A 16,821-nucleotide genomic window follows, 5' to 3' on the forward strand; every position below is an offset into this window, starting at 1 on the left:
AATAATTGGGACGGACATTAACTTTTCCTTGTGCGAATGTCTTACAATATTGTAGATATCCCTTGAAACGGAGGTCACTCTGACCTTGCATAAATGAATCTCACATTTCACCAGTTTCTCACACGCTCGTTCTGTCTTGGACAAAACTTCAGAATCAAATAACCACTCGTTCCACAGTAGATGATGATTAACTTAGGGAGTTCTTGGCTTCATCTTCAAGAAGGTTAAGCTGACCTTAAATGACAGAAGTATATTATGGATATGTATTGTTGCATTCTATGCAGCGTTTTCTTATAGAGGTTTCATTGGCAAAAGTGTGTTCTTGTAAAGAGGAGATAGTTTCACTCTTTGCCTCTGCCAAACTAGACCCCAAACTTATTCCAAAACAGTGGGCTGATTATTTTCCCTGCAGTGTGCGTCTTGCTTCCAGGATATATTTCCTGCTTGTTATGAGCAAAGTACAAAAATTCTCTTTTTTCTCCACACCCTGAATGTTGCCAGCTATTGCAAGATAAATAATTCACGTGGAAACAAGGAAATGGAGGACCAGAAAAACACTCAGCTCAGTTAGAGACCCAAAATCCATTTATTCCAATGGGACATTCCCATCGGAGGCAAATTGAGTATGTGACTTTAGATGGCAGGATCTGACTCATTATTGACACAGAACACATAATGGGGCCCTACATTTTGATTTAGTGCTTGATCCCTTGAAGGGAACATTAAGACTTCAGTGGATTTCAGCTCCATTTCATTACACGCAACACAAATGATTCAGCATTGTTCTAAAATACATCACATAATACATATGAGAACTAGAGTAAAAGGCTTCAGAGGAACAGCTCATATCTTTTTTTGCTAACAAGAAACTTCCATTTAGGAGCTTGGTCACTTTAAAGATGCCTATAGAGCTGCCACCAACCTATGCCTGGATCAATGGGAGAGATGCTGTGTCTCTGCAGCTGCCATAAGGGAAATGGGACAGTCACCTACACTGAAGAGACCACTAAAGTTCCACAAAAGCTTGTTTATAAATTGTTCATGCACAGGGTGAGGATATCACTAAGCTCCTCGCTATGCTCCAAAGCATTCTTCCTAACTCACATAACAAAGGTTGATTGTGATAAATTGCCACTGCAGTTTTCAGGAAGAACCTCAATGGTATTGTAAATACTTCCAGCAAATGCACTTACTAAAAGATGTTAACAAATAAGCATGCTGGATTCAGAGAAGTGTTAGTGCGGTTGTGAGTTTTGGGAAATGCAAGCCAATACCAGTGTCAGAATCCCACAGAGTGGGCTAATCTAGTTTTACTTGTCACGGCTCTGTTAACTTCAGTAACAACCAGCCAGGGCCAAAAGTTGCGGAATCATATGGACAGATAACCAAGTTCACAAAATGTGAACTTCTCAGTATACCATGGCTATATTAGCCATTAAATTATGTATGATATGTTGCTGGGTTCCTGATGAAAGAATATATAAGTGAGTGCTTCTTCCCAGGATGGAGGGCATGCAATATTTATCCTTTATGCTGTGCTATTTTGAAATCCCCCACAATTTGAAGCTGCTTTGCAATATGTAAAAGTAGGAAAATGTCTAGAGAATTTTACTATAACTATCAGTGGCACCAGGGGCCACCCAAGGGCCCATGAGGAAGCCCTTGAAGCTCCTGACAGTGTCACTCAAAAACCAATTTGCTGTTGTTGCTTTCTCCCATCCTCCCCATCTTCCTCAGGTTACAACCTGGGGTAATTCAAGAGCCTCTGAGTAACCCCTTTTGCTGGAGGGCATTCCCAACTGCTATTCCATGCAATTCACCAGGTGATTTTTGTGATGAGCAACCAGCAGCACTTTTGGTACCTGGATGTGAACAGACTTCTGTTAAAGGAAGATCAGGCCAAAAAATTAACAAACAAAACAAAAATGGTGACTAGCTCCAGAGTGTTGACCAAGACTTTCCAGGGACCAATAGTGGATTTTGTTAAGATCACCTATGACTTGTTCAAAAGCCACAAGGACAGATGCTAAAACTCCCTTTTGAATTCTGGACCTTTCTAAAATTCATCAACAGTTCTAACTAAGGTTCAACAGTGACAGAGGCTATAATCCTATCCACACTTTCCTGGGAGTAAGCCCCATTGACTATGATGGGACTTACTTCTGAGTAGACATGTATAGGATTGGGCTGACAATCATTTCACAGCAGTTTGTAGCCAGTGGTTGTTCTGCTATACTTCTTGATGCTAATTTGGACCTATCTTTTGGGCACTCAAATTCACTTCAACACATTGACTTCTCACAAAGGCCTCCTCTAACCTTTTTGATGTAATCTACTTTATTGAAAGTCCAGCTTCACTAGAATGCCCCTCCTGTCAAGACTCTCTTTTGCTTATGATAAAGTAGCCTGTGTGCTTAAACAGTTGTGTTGGCGAATCAATAATGGTGACTGTACAACTGAAACTGTAAATGCATAAGAAATGTTGTTTCACTGATGGATAATGGATATCATTGTTGTTAACTTAATATGGACTCCTACACACACACACAAAACACGCATGCATGCACAGTAAGTGGTGACCTGCACAGTAGGTGGTGTTTCGCACCTTACAAGGACACAGACAGGGTGCCTGAATAATTGGTAAATGTTCTCATTGGTTGTAAAAAAAAACAAACCTAAATATTTGTGCAACCTTAATCCAGAAGAGAAGCAACAACACTTGGCAAATGCTTTGTATATTAAGTGCATTTGCTGGAAATATTTACAGTACACTTTCCTGAAAACATTACTGAGAAAATATCAGTGTTCAATTTGTGTGCCTTGACTTCAACAAAGACCTTCAAGGAGGTGCAGACTCTCAAAATATTATCCCATGTGAAGATTTTTCAATAAGCTTCCAATGTGGCCCATTAATTTTTTTAATTAAAAATTAATACTTAGGGAGACTTGGAGCTACATTCTTTTTTACAGGAGTAATTAGCTCCACAGAGGGTTGAACTCTATCAAAAGAGGGGGGGAGATGACCAACAACCATCCTTTTTTTTCTGAGTGACAAAATGTCCATTTCAACATTGCAGACACCAGATGTGATTCGCTAGAAAACTGCTGACCTAAACTTCAGAGTTGTTCCTCAAACCAGTTCCTTTAAGAAGAGAAGAAATCAGTAGAAAATTAGTAACTTAAAATTTGTACAGCTTTGAATAGGATCCATACCCTACATGGTGTTTATCAGGACTCAATGTTTAAATGGGGGCTAGTATCTACCCCTCAGTGTGATTGCGGGTTCTCCCACCAAACCATGTACCACATTGTGTCTGGCTGCAAACTGAGGGTGTATACTGACCCATGGTCTGACATTTTCTATGAAGGTAACTCTGTCCTTGAAAGGCTGCATGAACTGGACATTGACATTTGATCTAGTCTAACTGATATATAAGTCCACTTATAAATTAGTGCTCCTCTACAAAACCATTTCTCTGTTCCATTCTGTTCACTCCATTCCATTCTGTCTACCCTCCACTAGTGGAATGAACAAAGTGAAACCTGCAACAAAACATTGCATCTGCCAGTGTCATCACCTGGGGAGTAGGGAGGGTGCAGATTACACCATCAGGTACTGACACTAAAATGACTATCTATAAAATTTTTATTTTTAGAAAGTAAAAGGAGGTACGTGGAGGAATAGTCCTTCATCACCTCAAAAGATGTCTGTGCACAGTGGAGATGAGGTCAGGGCTGAAACAGGCTGCCTGGAAACTGCCAATCAGAGGGGTGGCGCACACTGGGCAACCACTGGGTGGCAGAATGTGGGCCCAGCACCGGAGGTGTCTCAGCACAAGCTTGCACTGGGCTAGCTCTGATGCTGGGCCCATGTTGAGGGCACACAAACATGCCTTACGGCATGTTTGCAACAGTGCGTGCCCACGGTAAACTGGCATGCATGGGTCTGGATTGAGCCTTTAGTCAGCACTTGTTACGTGAAAATCGCCTTTTGCCTTTTAGTGGTGATTTTCTCTCTATCTGGTTATGTACTATGGACTAAGTGTCTCCTACATTCAACAATCAGGTCAAGTCACAAGCTTACACAACCTCCACCTCCCTGAGGTTACACATATAGGCATCTTAAATCCACCTCCCTATGAAGAAGTCTGGCATAGTAAATCATTGTTTAAGTGTCTCCTACATTACTGTTTACATTGTATTGTTTTAACTCAATCACTGCTTAAGTACTGTATGCAAACAGGAACTGCCTTCTGTGTGTTGCTGACTCATTGTATTTTTTAAGTTCCCCCAGCTAGGAAGCCAGCCAATAGATCCCATTGAATTTTGCTGATAAGGGACATCCTGATCTTTTCAATGTTTACCCTGCTGTGTGGTAGTAAGGAAGCTACCATCCAGCTCAGCACGTTTTGCAAACTCCTTTTTAAGAGAGGCCTTCCCCACCACATGCTCTCTCTCTGGTTCCCCCTCCAAGGACACAACACATCTGTGTTGTGTCAGAGGGTCCTCTACATAGGACTCTCCCCCCCCCCCAACTGCTCTGCAGGACAGGTAACTATTTTGCAACTGGAACTCTTTCCCTTCTTTTCCCCCCTTTTTCTCCCCTTCTCTCCCCACCTTTAGTTAGCAACTGGGTTTGGCAGACCAGGGACCCCTAAAATCCTTCCCTACAACCTTTCCTTTTTCAAATTTCCTCGGATGCACCAAATACTCTTTACATGCAACCACCATAAAAGCTAGGTACACTAGATTCAAGTACTAAGACCAAGAAACATATACTTATCATTTTTCCATGTGCATTATGTTTACCTTTGTGCTTTTATAATAAAACTATAATCTTTTATTAACGTTAACTTTCTCTCAGTCTCCTTTTTAAGCAAAAGGGAATTTCTCTGCATTACGCCGTCTTGTTATCCAGCCTGAAATCCTAAAGTTCCAATAAGGGCAGTATACTAATTCCCCTAAACAAAACAGCCCTTTTGGTAACACACTAGACTATTTTTTTGTTTTTTATCTTTATTTTTTCTTTATATTTACCAATTAATACACTTCTGCATATCTAAGCGTTCTCCTGAGTTTGCCAAAATCACCATATTATTTGGTAGTGGCCCCATGTTGCTTGATATCTGATAGGCTCTCACAACCTAATCCTATCCCCCACCAGCCCCAAACATGCAGCCCTCCAACCAAGCACATGTTGCATGCTGTAGGGAGGAACTGGTGACCAGAGAACCAAGGAGAGGTAAGAAAACATTTTTTACTCACCTCCCCATAGCCTTCTTGGCCTTCAATGGGTGACCTATGCTAGCTCTTTTGCTGGCATAGGTACAAGGAGACTCCTGTGGTTGGGTCTAGGCCAGGAAATGGGGATAAGATCTCAGTGTGCCCGGGTGCCACCAAGTTCCTCCTTCTGCCACCCCAAAACTATCCCTGCCCCACTCACCACCCCAGACTGGCCACAGTTCTCTGCCACACATGCCACCAACCTAGCAGCTCCAACAGTGATTTGGAGGCCTGCCATTGCAGGCATAGAGTTTCCCAGCTCTTGCACCACTGTCAATGAGGCTCATGAGATGGTGGGCCCAGCCTTTCACTGACAGTGAGATGCATCTGCATAAGGCCCTGAAAGGATTGGACTGCACCTTACCTATCATAGATAGATACACTACATCTGATGCTTTGTTTCACATTTTTAAGTGCTAGGATCATGCTAAATATTGGTGTGATATTTCCAAAGTCAAATTGCTGATTAATTTCCTAGTTAGTCAGAAGTTTAGCAAGCAGCTTCTAAATTGCGACAGTGCTTGTGAAAACCTGCTCCCTCTCTCTTTCAGGAAATAAGCTCAGCAGGTTAAAAACCTAAGCTGACGTTTTCTTTTTAGGCTGCGCCCCTAGGCTGCGTACTTTTTGCCGCTACGCTTCTTCACTTCTGTTTGAACATCTCTAATTGCAGTTTCATGAAGAGTGTCAGGAGAATGGTCAGGAAGTAAGCATTTCCTGCTGGCCAGATCTATTTGTGTAATGGTTGTATTACAGGTTGTAAGCTACAAGCACTGTGTAGCAGCTCCTGTCTTGAAAGAAAAGAAGGAAGAGGTTATAAGTCAGCCTTGCCTTGCAGCTGCTTTCACTGAGCTTTGACAAAAGTACACAAGTGTACACCTAAAGCTGTAAAAGAACATTAATCAATGCATACAGCTTCACGATCATCTCACAATTGCTCATTGTGATTTTTGAAGGGAACAACGGAAAACACCACGTTCACAGTTGAATGGGTATTTTTAGCAGAATAGCTCTAAACAGCAGTTTGCCTAAGATTCACCTTATTTATATGGAACATCTTAAAAGAAGATATTTTTAAAAGCTCAATTCTTAGGATGCATTTCTCCCCTAGACCTTGTCTGCTAGAGTTATTATAGAAAGCCAGTGTGATATATGGAAAGTTGTTAGAACAGAAGAAAAAAAATCCAAGCCAAAATCCTTCCGCAGCTGTAGAGCTTGCTGTGGGTGGCCAGCAGCTTAACCTACCACACAGAATTATGTAGGTAAACAGTTACTCAGAGTTCCATGGAGTAAGGATAGAATACAAATGCAATAAATATATGTGAACAGAAACTACTGTCAGCTTCCCAAGACTGATATCCACAGTCACAAATCCATAGGTGACCATGATGTGTTTCACTAGCTCACAAATGATTTCCACCCAAATCAATGACACTTACTTCCAAGTAAACATATTTAGCACTGGATTCAATATGTTACCATAATCACTACAGAAATGAACAAACCTGAGCTTGTTTTCTGATCAATTCCATTCCTTGTCATCACTGCCAATCACGTGATTGTAAAATCACGTGCAAACTATTTGCAAACTATTTGCAGGCAGATGAAATGCACTGACTTCAAAGAAAAAAAAAATGTGAAAGAGTAAGAACATATTTCCTTTTGTTCATCCTAAATCTCCCACCAATCAGTTTCATTGGATGAACCCTAGTATTACAAGAAGGGGGAGAAAATATATATATATCTCACTCTCTCTCACTCCACACCATGCATATTTTTATCTGTCTCAATCATGTCCTTCTCAGTCAATTTTTCTAAAACTAAAAAGCCCTCTAATGTTGTAGGTGTTGCAGTCCACCAGTTGTTTTGTTTGTGCTCTTGTAGCTTTTTCAGCTCTACAATATCCTTCTTGAGTGTGGTGACCAGAACAGGACACAGTATTCCAAAAGTGGCCACACCATTGATTGATTTAGGAACAATATCTTATGGCACAATCCTATGTTGGCATCTGCTGGTGAGACGTGCATGCACTGTGTTGCCAATGTTCTGTAAGGCACTTTGTGGTAGCACAGTGGTGCATGGCACTGGTGCAAAGGCCTACACCAGCCTGCCAGTGCCAGTCAAAGACTTTTCCAGCTATATCAGTGAGTTCAACTTATGAATCAGGCCCATCATGTTGTGAATATAACTGTCTGCTGGCAAATACCATTGCTGTGGATTGTGGAGGGAAAGCGTGCAATGAGTTATACTAAATCAACTGATAGATTTTCTAAACCTGGCAATCATTTTGTAGCAACCAGACTTCAAAAGAAACATCTATTTAATTCAAACCTTTCCTGTCAAAATATGTTAGATATCATATTTTTTGTAATATATTCTCCACTTCGTACCAACTGGAAACTTGATTCTTTTACTTGTTGGCTATATTCATTTTGCTTTGACTAATCTTTTAGGCAAGAATGCCACAAGGCCAAGGCCCATCTAGAATCCTGGACTAAGAGAGAATGTCACTGTAGCACAACCCTGTGCATGCATGCAAGACCTCCTATATGTATACGTTATTTTCTGTTTTTATCTGCACAATGTACTGCAAAATCATTTGGGGCACTTTTGTGAAAAGAAAAAATAAAGTTCCTTTCTAACCTTTAACTACATTAACCACAATGCTACATTATTTTGTGATGTATATAAATGACAATTTTATAGCTGTTTTATTCCACATATTACATGGGTATAAGAGCATATTATATGTCAATATTGCAGTTGCATATAAAGGCACTCCAGTAATTTTAGATTTATATGTTGTTACTTCTTTATATTGTTGCAAAGCTTGATCACAGGGGAGGAGGTCTGGTCTAGAGGGTAGAGCCTCCGTTAGCCCCAAGATAACATGAGAAGGTTGCCAGTTCGAGGACACCGGCCGCTCCCTGAACAGCTGAGAATGACAAGAACTTGAAGCAGCTGACAAGCCCAGCTGAATGATTCCATCTGCTCTTGGTGTGAGCAAGAAGCGTCTCAGCTGCCTTCCTTGTGAGAGATGGAGCTGTTTGTCAGCCTGCGTGGAAGAACTGGAGGCCAGAAGTGAGACCAAACCAGGAAGATCCATTCTGAAATGTTGTAAACCGCCTTGAATAAAGTCAGAGGAGTAATCCGATGACCAGAAAGGTGGTATATAAAAATACCTAGTTATTATTATTATTATTATTATTATTATTATTATTATTACAAATAGGTGACATTCATTCCAGCTCAGGATTGTGATTGTACACTATCTCCAAAGGGCCCTTGAAGCATGCACAAGGGATTTTGCGTTTGTGCTGGAGCTTGTAAGACTGAGAGCAAAGTCCAAAGTCCAGCTGAAATGTCTGCATGACTTCCTCTTTGCCGATGATGCAGCTGTCACTACCCACTCTGCCAAAGATCTCCAGCAGCTCATGGATCATTTTAGCAAGGCCTGCCAAGATTTCGGACTGACAATCAGCCTGAAGAAAACACAGGTCATGGTTCAGGATGTGGACTCACCTCCCTGCATTACAATCTCTGAGCATGAACTGGAGGTTGTCCATGACTTTGTGTACCTTGGCTCAACGATCTCCGACACTCTTTCTCTCAATACCGAGCTAAACAAGCGCATCAGTAAAGCAGCTACCACGTTTTCCAGACTCACAAAGAGAGTCTGGTCCAACAAGAAGCTGACGGAACATACCAAGATCCAGGTCTACAGAGCTTGTGTCCTGAGTACACTTCTGTACTGCAGCGAGTCATGGACTCTTCGCTCACAACAGGAGAGGAAACTGAGCGCTTTCCACATGCGCTGCCTCTGACACATCCTCGGCATCACCTGGCAGGACAAAGTTCCAAACAACACAGTCCTGGAACGTGCTGGAATCCCTAGCATGTATTCACTGCTGAAACAGAGACGCCTGCGTTGGCTCGGTCATGTCGTGAGAATGAATGATGGCCGGATCCCAAAGGATCTCCTCTATGGAGAACTCATGCAAGGAAAGCGCCCTACAGGTAGACCACAGCTGCGATACAAGGACATCTGCAAGAGGGATCTGAAGGCCTTAGGCGTGGACCTCAACAAGTGGGAAACCCTGGCCTCTGAGCGGCCCGCTTGGAGGCAGGCTGTGCAGCATGGCCTTTCCCAGTTTGAAGAGACACTTGGCCAACAGTCTGAGGCTAAGAGGCAAAGAAGGAAGGCCCACAGCCAGGGAGACAGACCAGGGACAGACTGCACTTGCTCCCGGTGTGGAAGGGATTGTCACTCCCGGATTGGCCTTTTCAGCCACACTAGACGCTGTGCCAGAACCACCTTTCAGAGTGCGATACCATAGTCTTTCGAGAGTGAAGGTTGCCAATACAATGTACTCCAGTTTATCAGGGACCTTTTGTTCAGCAACAGCTTCCACACTGTACTGAAGGCCATTTCTGAAGTTCTCTCAGGATTGGGAGGTGATCTATGATATGATAGCACAGTAACAAAACTGAAAGCGCAATCCAAAGCTGGGCCTCCATTGGTGCAGTGGCTGCTTTGCCAGCAGAGGGTGTCACAAATGTGCCATAAGGCATGTTGCAACACGTGGAGAGTAAGCAGCGCTAGCAGGGAGGTCTGCGCTCTCCTACAGACGCCGCATCCAAAGGATTGTCCACCAGCAGAGGTGAGTGGGCAGCAGAGGGGCAGTGGGAGGGTAAAGCAAAAGCAAGGAGGGGACATTTCTGGATGGTGGGAGGCAGTGAAGTCAGATCAGGCCTGGGAGGGGATAGGATCTTTGAAGCAGGCTTCCACCATATCCTAATCCCCACCCCACACCTCCCAGCAATACATGGGACTGCTTGGACATGCACCTATATAGCAGGTGCAGATCCAAGTAGCCCTATCAGGTAGGGTGGTGCATTATTAGGTGTAAGGGGAAAAATTCCCATACCCCAAGGAGAACTCCAGCCTGTTCCAAAGCTGCACTGGATATAGTGGAGTTATGCGGCCCCAAACACTAGCGCAGCGAAGTATCGGGCTGTCAAGACACTTCACTCAGAACCCACTGCAGAAGGCGTGTTCACTTGTTCCTCTCCACACAGTGGCTGTCACTCACATAGAGTGACACATGCTTTACATTTTAAAGGTATCAGCTTCTCTAGGTAAATAGGGCATTCTACAAACAAGCCATCTGTTGAGCCACAGCCCATTCTCCATACCACATACACATCTTGCTTCATGTCCTAGTTGCTTGGGAGATGGTACAACCAAACCAGTGTTTCTCAAACTGTGGGTCAGGACCCACTAGGTGGCTCACGAGTCCATTTCAGGTGAGTTCACATTCATTTCAATATTTTATTTTTAATATATTAGACTTGATGCTACCATGGTTGCCCCAGACTGCATTTGGGGAAATGTTGCAGACCTGTACTTTTAACAAGCTACTATGTATATTCTTTTAACAAAAGATAGTATTGCAACCTAGGATTGTTAAAAATGTTCCTGCTTGATGATGTCATTTCCAGTCATGACATCACTTTCAGTGGGTCCTGACAGATTCTCATTTTAAAAAGTGGGTCCCAGTGCTAAATATGTGAGAACCACTGAACTAAACTATTATTTTAATTGTGCATGGAAGGTAGATAGGATGACCCCCCCTCCCATGCGATTAGGTCTCAGTGCAACAGGAGGGGGCAGGATGCATGTGCTCAGAATGCAATCAGCTGGTCTCCTTTGCAGCCAGCATATAGGGGCCAGCGGGAAAATTCAATTTCTACTATTCTATCCCATTCTCTCAAGATTTTGCATAAAAGTGGAAGAAACCTTAAAAGAGGCCAAGTGATGCCCTAGTTATCTGTTTACCTGTGCATGCTTCAGCTTGTCCTGGTTTTCTGCACTCTTTGGAAAGCCTACATTATAGATATGCCATGAACCACATTTAAGGTCATTTTTTGGGGTTCTTCATAATTGGTTTTGTCAGGGTGGAAGATGACAGAGAAGATTTGAATTACTCCAAACCTGGCATTCTTGTAATTATAATAATTATTACCAAAAGAAAAGAATCAGTGTTCCAGCTGGGATTGAACTACAGGACACATTTAATGATCAGCTTTCTTTTCAGTTATTATAATGTATTTATAATCGCATATCTCCAAACATTCTTTTCATTTGCAAATGCTGACTAAAATGTGACACAACTTGTTTTCCGGGTTGCATTCATTTTTCACATAGCAGACAATGTACTCTTACACAGTAGGTCAAAATGACCTTGGCTTTAGATATATCGTGTTTTATCTACAACAAGGTCTATCAATCTCTCTGGCTTTTTAAAAAAAAAATGCCTTTTAATTTGAAATATGACAAATAATATATGCCTGAATGGAAAATAACACATGGGAGTGATGTCAAAGTCAAAACATAAATAAATCATTGCCAGTTCCATTTTGCAAGGGCCACACAGCAACACCCTGCTTATGGGTTCCACACTGCAGAGGGTTCCATTATTGCTGCTGCCAACATCCAGCTCTAGCAGATGCAAAAGAAGAAGAAGAAGAAGAAGAAGAAGAAGAAGAAGAAGAAGAAGAAGAAGAAGAAGAAGAAGAAGAAGAAGAAGAAGAAGAAGAAGAAGAAGAAGAAGAAGAAGAAGAAGAAGAAGAAGAAGAAGAAGAAGAAATGAACAATATGTAAATACAGGAGGACTCTTTGTCTGATTCAGTATTGCTCATTTTATGGTCTTCAAGGTAGCAAAGCCAAGCATAGGCAAACAACAATAGAGCATGTTAAGGAAAGAACAGACTTAGGGTGCAATCTTAACCTGACATTAGGTCGGCTCAAGTCCCCTGGGAAGGTCGCAAACGTGTTGTAAAGCACATTTGAGTCTCCATGGGAGGAAGTGAGGCCAGTGCTCCGAGAAGTGCTGGCCTGTGGAGGCTGATGGAGGCCCCCACGCCGGCTTCCTCCCGGCTCCTTGTGTCAGCTCGGATGAGCCAACGCAAAGGTGACAGATAGGCGTGGGGGGAGGCGAGGAGGGGGAGAGAGGGAGGCGTTCCTCGGCGGGGGGAGGGAGGGCGATGAGTGGCCCCGGGGCGTACATGCAGGGAGCTGGAGGTGGGGTTGGGATCCAGTTATGCCGGATCCCAACCCCTGTCCCCGGGGAGAACGGAGCGGCTTCAAGCCGTTCCGCTCTCCTCGGACTTGTGCCACCTCAGGAGGTGGCGCAAGTCCGAGGAGACGCATTGGGGCCAGCAGCCCTTACGCGGAGGTAAGGGGAAATGTTTCCCCTTGCCTCTGGCTAAGCTGCTGCTGGCCACAATCCTGAGCTGGTTACAGTGCAAGCCTCCTGGCTTGCCTGTTCCAGCGCAGGTTAGATTGTGCCCTATGGGCACAATCCTATCCAATTTTCCAGTTTTAGTGCAGCTGTGCCAATGGGGTGTGCACTGAACCCCGTGGTGGAGGGACAGTCACAGAGGCTTCCTCAAGGTTAGGGAACATTTGTTCTCTTACCTTGGGGTTGCAATATGGCAGCATCCATGCTGGAGAGTTGGATAGGATTGGGCCCTTAGGATGCAATCCTAACCCCTTATGTCAGTGCTTTCCAGCACTGGCATAGTGGTGCCAATGGGATGTTTGCTGCATCCTGCAGTTGGGTATCAGTCACGGAGGCCTCCTCAAAGTAAGGGGATGTTTGTTCCCTTACCTCAGAGCTGCATTGCCCTTATATCAGTGCTGGAAAGCACTGACATAAGGGGTTAGGATTGCACCCTTAGTCTTTCATTCAAGGTGACATGCTTCTCATGACTCAATGCAACAATTCACTTACAAAGAAAATCCAAATTGGTGGTAACCCAGCATGAGACAGTGTAAGGGCAGGAGAACCCAAAGATAAGACATACGTCCTGTATTACTGTGTGAATCTTCCATGAGTACTAACTGAATCATGGCTGCTGTCTCAACAGAACTTTCAGGAGCAATACTGATAAAGTCCTATTTCCCAAACTGAGGGTAACGACCCTCTGCTCAGTGACAACCCAATGTGCAATGAGTTGCGACCCGATGCTCCCTGCCGTGCCACAAAACCTTACTGGGAACCTCTGGAGGCTGCTCCTGGGTCACACCAGGCCTATGATCCACTCCCTCGGCCTTCAGGGGCCTCGGAATGTTTTAAGGAAGCAATTGGAAGTAATTTCCAGTATGCACCCACAACTTCCAATTTACTTCCAAGTTGCTTTCGCAGGCGATGTGAGTACTGCAGAGGACAATGGAGTGGGTCGTGGGCCTGGCACAACCCAGAAGAGGCCTCTGGAGGCTCCCAGTAAGGCTATGTGAAAGGAAGCATTGAGTCATGACCGACCATGGAGGATGATGTGGGTTGTGGCACTAGAAAGTTCCAACATCTACACTGTGAAGTGAAGCAAGTGCTATGCAAGAAATTCACCAACGGCTCATACTATTTTAATGCAGTCGAATTTTCTTGGCTTAGTGGCTTGTGATTGGGTAGAAATGATTTGACAGTGCAATTGTATTAATGCTTTTTTGGAAGGACACCCCACTATGTTCAGTGAGGCTAGCTCCCAGATAGGCATACGTATTTAACAGACACTCTTAGCCCACCACAGTCAGTATATCTTTGGAATCTACAGCTGCCAGGGATTTAGCTAGTGACAAATTGCAAGGCATTCCAGAACTGATCTTAACATATCTGCACTTTAATTCTAATCTTATTTGATTGGAAGGAAATTCAATTTGTTTCCATGGACTTTACTTTCAAGTAAGTTCATATAGGTCAATAGCACATTTAGGTCAATGATGGCTTTATCATTTTTTCATAATGGAAAAAAAAAAAGAAAATTTCATTTCACCCATTATCCGAGACTAGACTAGAAAACTAATATTAGTACAGCTGTGAGGTTTCTTAAGCAAATGGTCAGGAATGAACTGGTCTTTGCAATTGGGTCTTTGCGCTTTGTGCCGTGGAGAGGACAGAGGATAGGAACTTATTTTTGAGCACTTGCTGCTTGACAAATAATTCATATATATCAGTCCAACAAGAGACCAGATTAATTATGCATTTAACTCCTGAGTTAGAATTAATGGCAGTCTTAATTATTAAAGTGGAGCGCACACTAACATTTAGATTGGGCTGCTCCTAAGCTGACCTATTACTGTAGGCTATGTCAGCATTTATAGTGCAACTCAAATGCCACATCAACACACTATAGTTATTTATTTACTTACTCACCCATCCATTCATTTATTTTTCAAAAGCATTACCATCACTACCACACCACACCAGTAGTTGAATATGGACGGTTGCAGACCTCCCATTCAGTCTATGGGGAAATGCCCCAGGCACAAGCCTCTAGGACCCTGCGGAAGCCTTTTTGCGTCTCCCAACAGGGTTGGAAACTGTGCTTCCTGTTTCCCGGAAACACAGTTTATAGCGTTGAGGAAACTTCAGGAGGTTTCGCTGACGCAGGCACACATCGCGCAAGGCTCTGTGAACCCCAGGTGAATGGGCGGGTGGATTTCCATGCAGGGGGGGCAACAGCCCATGGGGGGTGCCATCGTGGACCTTTGCCCCAGGGTGGGATGCTGGGATGGTTGACCACTGATGCACAATCAAACAATGGATAATCATGACAACAAAAGATGGTTGGGGGATGTACCTTTCTCCTCCTCCCCCTCACAAGTCACTTGATGTTTCTGTAATCACTGTGAGTGGGAGGGCTATAGCGTTAGACACCTTCAAGAGGAGATGACCAGGGTGGCTTTTCACCTTGCTCATTTTCTTTTCTTTTCTTCCACACACGGCAATTGATGGCTCTGCATCTGGATTCTGTCTTCAGAGCTTGCACTGGGGTTAGCTCATGCAGGTGAGAATGCTCCCTTCTGATGGAACAATTCTTTGCAGCATGCAGCAATGCTTTGATAGCAGAGGAGAACCAATGTGGACTTTGCCATCCCCTGCACTTTAATGTCCAAGGAAGTGTCTCAGGTAGTTGCTCTGTTTACACAGTGGAACTGCGCTGGTGTGGAATTGTGGGCAAAAATATTAAGAAGGTAGAAAGGAGGAAGGTGCTATTTTTCCATTCACAGGCATGTGAGAGGCATTGTCGTCATTCGCTGATGAAAGGGATAGCAGAATGCTAAACTAGCCAGTGAGACAAGATAGTGAAAAGTCCCAGGGTGGTGGTCTCCCCATGTTTGTTATGAAGATCGGTCAGAGCACTTTTGAAACTGAACTTCAGCTGACATGAGACGTAGAGATGGTGCTGAAGGACTCTTAGAGACACTGATGAATGTTATGATGTGGAAATTCAGTCATAAGAACTAATGACTGTCTCACTGACAGTAAAACTCTGAAATTTAAGAGCATTATTTCAAGTTTATTACTGAGGATCCAAACAATAAATCACCAGCCCCTTGTTTTTAGAATGGGCATGCTTCTTCCTGATAGATGAAGAACATCTTTGAGGTTTATGCACCTTTTCAAACCTATCATTATATGAGGGGTTATAAAAAGGGATTGAAGTGTGGTGTGCTTTCAATTTCAATATTTATTAAAAAGAACACTTTCACCAGGTGTGCGCACAGCCACACACAGCCACAGCCACACACACAACCTTTACAAAGGAGAAATATTCAATCATTATGCATCAACACATGCATCATTTCAATGGGCCTTCTCCTATTTTATTCATTTATTTTACAACATTATTATCTGTTTCAATCATTTTTCAATGTCCAAAGGCACTCTTAATTTCATCTAAGAGCTAGGTGTCATTATGGCTCTCTCTCTCTCTCTCTCTCTCTCTCTCTCTCTCTCTCTCTCTCTCTCTCTCTCTCTCTCTCTCTGTGTGTGTGTGTGTGTGTGTGTGTGTGTGTGTGTAGGTTTGGGTTTTGGTTTTCCTTTTCCCTCATTCTTTCCTTACTACCAGCTTTTATTTAAAAAAAAATAAAAGTATTTTAAAAAATACAGAAAAAATACTTAGGTCCAATTGAATTGGGATGCCATAGATTAGCATTTCTGAAGTACCAGTGGAAGTAACTGGCAATCATAACTTCCAGATTGGGAGGCCAGATGCAATGTGACAAACACCTGTAAGAGGCTCAGAATGGACAGGAGGGCTTTTTCGAGTACGCAAAGCACATGCTGGAGTTCTGACAGACGAGCTGAGCCTACTACTGCTGCTTGTCATGTTTTGTTGCTGGTCTCACTGCCAGGCAACCGGACACCACCAGAAACCAGTACCATCTGACACCACTTCAAGTACCACCAGTACCAATATTCAAATATTTGTATTTGAGACATACAAAATTATGCAGGGAATGGACAGAGTGGATAGGGAGATGCTCTTTACACTCTCACATAATACCAGAACCAGGGGACATCCACTAAAATTGAGTGTTGGGCGGGTTAGGACAGACAAAAGAAAATATTTCTTTACTCAGCGTTTGGTCGGTCTGTGGAACTCCTTGCCACAGGATGTGGTGCTGGCGTCTAGCCTAGACGCCTTTAAAAGGGGATTGGACAAGTTTCTGGAGGAAAAATCCAGTATGGGGTA

Source organism: Tiliqua scincoides, chromosome 3 (assembly GCF_035046505.1).
Source record: "Tiliqua scincoides isolate rTilSci1 chromosome 3, rTilSci1.hap2, whole genome shotgun sequence".
Classification (NCBI taxonomy): Eukaryota; Metazoa; Chordata; class Lepidosauria; order Squamata; family Scincidae; genus Tiliqua; species Tiliqua scincoides.